Consider the following 5,837-nt stretch of genomic DNA (forward strand, 5'->3'; position numbering starts at 1 on the left):
GGAAGATGGAGTCAGTTAGATCTTCACTGTGTCAGTCATAATTGGCAAAAGCAGTTTTAATCCCTCCCTTTGGGTTTTATAATGCCTTAATCTTAAGATGTAGGTTATGAAGGCAGGTAAAGGCCACGGATTGCTCTGGATTCTTCCTGCTGACAGGAAATATAGTAGGAATGGCAGTAATCCCCAAGGTAAGAAGAGTGGAACCACTTTGCAACTGTCTGAGTGTACTCCTGTAGGCCTGGTTGAGCTTCCAAGGCTTCCATGGCAAAAACATTAGTAAACTCATCTACAGTTTTACTACAGTATTTAAGTGAACAGCCTACTGTAAGGTAAATAACAAGTCCTAGGATGAGGAGTACAATTGCTGATTTTAAAAGCAAAGATTTGAAAGCATTAGTCTGAGGATTTCTAACCCACAAAGAATTTAGAATTTAGTCTAAACTGCAGAACAAACCTCAAGAACCGTTAACAGCAGTATATCATAGTTTTTCTTTTGAAGCATATTTTTTCTCTCTGCAATCCCTGTTTTTATTAAAAACAAATCATGATAGAACTGATTTGTTTACAAAATAAACTTTAGTCTTACTGCACTTGGCCTGATTATTTGCATGAAGTGCAGCAAGAATAATTATTTTTCGCTTTGGCTTTTTAAATTGGCTTTGATAGAACTCTGTTCCAAGAAGAATCTCAGATAAGACTTTTCAAAAGCTGAGCCAAGCCATGGGTTTGTACCCTCAAATACCTATGAGTTGAGCAAATTCCTCTCATCTTGAGGTCCCAAGATAACTTGGGACCCAAATAACTATAACCATATGCCAACTTCTCTCTCCTCTATAAGTATTTATACATTTAGTCCCCACAACATGCTATGAAGTGCCATTATTATCTCCATTTTAAAAATGAGAAACCCGAGGCATGGAGAGGTTATATAACATCCTCAGCAGGGAGATGACAGAGGCAGGACCCCACCAAGCAGTCTTTCTTCAGAGCTAATGTTCCTAATCATCACTCAAGCTGATACCTAAGGCTGGAGGTGAGAAGAAGTGCTGATTTCTAACAGGCTCTATTATTAGTGAAAATTTGCTTTCTGTTGTGAATTGGCCATTTCATTCTTAAGATCAGGTCTTGTGGCCATTAGGGTAGGGTTGTTCTGTTGGCATTGAGTTTTTTATATAAACATAAAAAGAAAGTAAAAGACTGTAATTTGAAGAAAGATCTCTATGGTCTTTGACTTGATAATAGTAAGAGTATAGCATCTATGAATTTCTGGACCTAGTTCACCTGACTTGAGGGATGTTGAGAGGTACCCGAAGAAGCAGAAAGAGGAAGGATATACAGTTTGGGAACTCAAAGAGAGAGAAAAACATGGAGCTAGGTAGTCTACTTAGATAGTTACTGTAATATCTAATTTCTATTAAATCAAGGAATTAGAAGAAATGTTTGTAAAACTTTTATTATCACCATCCTGTTGGGAAGATTTAAGCCAGTGGATTAATTCTTAATTTATTCTGCAAAGGAGGAAAGAAAGTAGATGAAATAAATAATATGAAATTCCCAAGATGCTTCATTTTTCTGTTCAGCAGAAAAGAAAAAAAAACTGCACAATATAATTTTACCTAATAGTGTGGGTTTAATACACAATGATATGAAGGAGTGAGTGCACTTTTTAATATTCCTCTCCTGCAGTAATTTCATTAATTCTCACAAATTAACCTTTATTTTTTCATTCACGTTTTTACTTTTTGCTCCATTCGTATTCATTTGTTCACTCATGCATTTAAGCACCTGTTGAATAAATACATTTCAAGTGTCCCCCTATCTGCCATGTATTGTTCTAGGTGCCATGAATACTAAGTAAATAAGACAAGCAAGATTCCTACCCCACAGAGCTTATAGTCTAAGAAGGGTGGAGGTTATATGAAGTTAGATTCAATTGTCATATAAATAAATAAGGCAAATGGAGATCATAAGTTACATGAAAAATAACTGGGTGATGTGTTGAAGAGGGACTGGTTGGGGGACTATTTTAGATTGAATAGTCTGAGAAGCTTATGTGATGAGTAAATAATGATTCAATGAATGAATGAGTGATCAGGGAAGATACACGGGTGCACACAAATGATAAAAAGTAACATATGATAAATGTAATGGTAAGATTTCAAATAAAGTTCTCTATAGTCTCAATAAAGGAAAATATATAACTGAAAAGAATTTTAAATGTCCTTGAAGCTAGATAGGGTTTTGATGGATGAAGATGGTAGGGTAAGGGCATTGTTGGTTGAGAAAATAAAATGAGTAAGAGGAAAAGCAAAAGGGAATACCCACTGTGTCTAGTTAAAGGAATGAATAACAGAGGAATGTGTCAGGCCTCTGAGCCCAAGCCAAGCCATTGCATCCCCTGTAACTTGCACGTATATGCCCAGATGGCCTGAATTAACTGAAGAATCACAAAAGAAGTGCAAATGCCCTGCCCCACCTTAACTGATGACATTCCACCACAAAAGAAGTGAAAATGGCCAGTCTTTGCCTTAAGCGATGATATTATCTTGTGAAATTCTTTTTCCTGGCTCATCCTGGCTCAAAAAGCTCCCCCACTGAGCACCTTGTGACCCCCACTCCTGCCCACCAGAGAACAACCCCCTTTGACTGTAATTTTCCTTTACCTACCCAAATCCTATAAAACGGCCCCACCCTTATCTCCCTTTGCTGACTCTCTTTTCGGACTCAGTCCACCTGTACCCAGGTGATTAAAAAGCTTTATTGCTCACACAAAGCCTGTTTTGTGGTCTCTTCACATGGACGCGCATGACATTTTGGTGTCATGACTCAGATTGGGGGACCTCCCGTGGGAGATCAATCCCCTGTCCTCCTGCTCTTTGCTCCGTGAGAGAGATCCACCTAACACCTCTGGTCGTCAGACCAACCAGCCCAAGGAACATCTCACCAATTTTAAATTGGGTCAAAGGTCTCTTTTTACTCTCTTCTCCAACCTCTCTCACTCTCCCTCGACCTCTTTCTCCTTTCAATCTTGGCGCCACCTTTCAAACTCTCCCTTCTCTTAATTTAAATTCCTTTCATTTTCTGGTAGAGACAAAGGAGACATGTTTTATCCGTAGACCCAAAACACCAGCACCATTCACGGACTGGGGAAGGCAGCCTTCCCTTGGCGTTTAATCATTGAAGGGACACCTCTCTGATTACTCACCCACATTTCAGAGGTGTCTGACCACGCTGTAGGGACGCCTGCCTTGATCCTTCGCCCCTTCTCTCCCTGTCTCTACCCCTTCTCTGCTTTTCTGGGGGAGGGGCAAGCACCCCGGCCCCTTCTCTCCCTGTTTCTACCCCTTCTCTGCTTTTCTGGGGGAGGGGCAAGAACCCCGACCTCTTATTTTTGTGCCCCAACCTTATTTTTGCACCCCCACCTCTTATTTTTGTGCTCCAATCTCTTACTTCCACACCCCAACCCCTTTCCCACTTTTCCAGAGGGCAAGAACCCCAAACTCCTTCTCTCCGTATCTCTACTGTCTCCATTCCTTCTTCTTCTCCCTTAGCCTGTGTTCTCAAGAACTTAAAACCTCTTCAACTCACACCTGACCTAAAACCTAAATGCCTTATTTTCTTCTACAATGCTGCTTAACTCCAATACAAACTTGACAGTAGTTCCAAATAGCCAGAAAACAGCACTTTCAATTTCTCCATCCTACAAGACCTAAATAATTCTTGTCGTAAAATGGGCGAATGGTCTGAGGTGCCTGATGTCCAGGCATTCTTTTACACATCGATCCTCCCTGGTCTCTGTTCCCAATGCAACTTGTCCCAAATCTTCCTTCTTTCCCTCCCGCCTGTCCCCTCAGTCCCAACCCCAAGTGTCGCTGAGTCTTTCTAATCTTCCTTTTCTACAAACCCATCTGACTTCTCCCCTCCTTGCCAGGCCAAGCCAAGTCCCAATTTTTCCTCAGCCTTTGCTCCCCCACCCTATAATCCTTTTATCACCTCCCCTCCTCACACCCGGTCTGGCTTACAGTTTCTTTCGGAGACTAGCCCTCCCCCAACTGCCCAGCAATTTCCTCGTAAAAAAGTGGCTAGAGCTAAAGGCATAGTCAAGGTTAATGCTCCTTTTTCTTTATCTGACCTCTCACAAATCAGTTAGCGTTTAGGCCCTTTTTCATCTAATATGAAAAACCCAGTCCAGTTTATGGCCCATTTAGCAGCAACCCTGAGACACTTTTCAGCCCTAGACCCTGAAAGGTCAAAAGGCCATCTTATTCTCAATATGCATTTTATTTTATTACCCAGTCTGCTCCTGACATTAAACAAAGCTCCAAAAATTAAATTCCAGCCCTCAAACCCTACAACAGGACTTAATGAACCTTGCCTTCAAAGTGTACAGTAATAGAGTAGAGGCATCAAGTAGCAACTTATTTCTGAGTTGCAATTCCTTGCTTCCACTGTGAGACAAAGCCCAGCCACGTCTCCAGCACAAAACTCTAAGTGCATGTCTGAACCACAGCTGCCAGGAGTTCCTCCAGAACCTCCTCCCCCAGAAGCTTGCTACAAGTGCTGGAAATCTGGTCACTGTGCCAAGGAATGCCCTCAGCCCGGGATTACTCCTAAGCTGTCTCCCATCCGTGCAGGACCCCACTGGAAATCGGACTGTCCAACTCACCCAGCAGCCACTCCCAGAGCCCCTGGAGCTCTGGCCCAAGGCTCTCTGACTGACTCCTTCTCAGATCTTCTCGGCTTAGCGGCTGAAGACTGATGCTGCCCCATTGCCTCGGAAGCCTCCTGGACCATCACAGATGCTTTGGGTAACTCTTACAGTGGAGGGTAAGTCCGTCCCCTTCTTAATCAATACGGAGACTACCCACTCCACATTACCTTCTTTTCAAGGGCCTGTTTCCCTTGCCTCCAAAACTATTGTAGGTATTGATGGCCAGGCTTCAAAACTTCTTAAAATTCCCCAACTCTGATGCCAACTTGGACAACATTCTTTTATACACTCCTTTTTAGTTATCCCCACCTGCCCAGCTCCCTTATTAGGTTGAGACATTTTAACTTATCTGCTAAATTATCTGCTTCCCTGACTATTCCTAGGATACAGTCACACCTCATTGCCACCTTTGCCCCCAGTTCAAAGCCTCCTTCACATCCTTCCCTCATATCCCCCCACCCTAACCCACAAGTATGGGACACCTCCACTCCCTCCCTGGCAACCGATCACATGCCCATTACTATCCCATTAAAACTCAATCACAGGGTAACTGCTCAATGCCAATATCCCATCCCACAGCACGCTTTAAAAGGATTAAAGCCTGCTATCACTCACCTGCTACAGCATGGGCTTTTAAAACCTATAAACACTCCTTACAATTTCCCCATTTTACCTGTCCAAAAACTGGACAAGTCTTACAGATTAGTTCAAGATCTGCACCTTATCAACCAAATTGTCTTGCCTATCCACCCCATAGTGCCAAACCCATATACTCTCCTATCCTCAATACCTCCCTCCACAACCCATTATTATGTTCTGGATCTCAAACATACTTTCTTTACTATTCCTTTACACCCTTCATCCCAACCTCTCTTCGCTTTCACTTGAACTGACTCTGACACCCATCAGACTCAGCAAACTACCTGGGCTGTACTGCCGCAAGGCTTCACAGACAGCCCCCATTACTTCAGTCAAGCCCAAATTTCTTCCTCATCTGTTACCTATCTTGGCATAATTCTCATAAATACACACTTACTCTCCCTGCTGATCATGTCCGGCTAATCTCCCAAACCCAAATCCCTTCTACGAAACGACAACTCCTATCCTTCCTAGGCATGGTTAGTGC

Source organism: Mandrillus leucophaeus, unplaced genomic scaffold (genome assembly GCF_000951045.1).
Source record: "Mandrillus leucophaeus isolate KB7577 unplaced genomic scaffold, Mleu.le_1.0 Scaffold1199, whole genome shotgun sequence".
Classification (NCBI taxonomy): Eukaryota; Metazoa; Chordata; class Mammalia; order Primates; family Cercopithecidae; genus Mandrillus; species Mandrillus leucophaeus.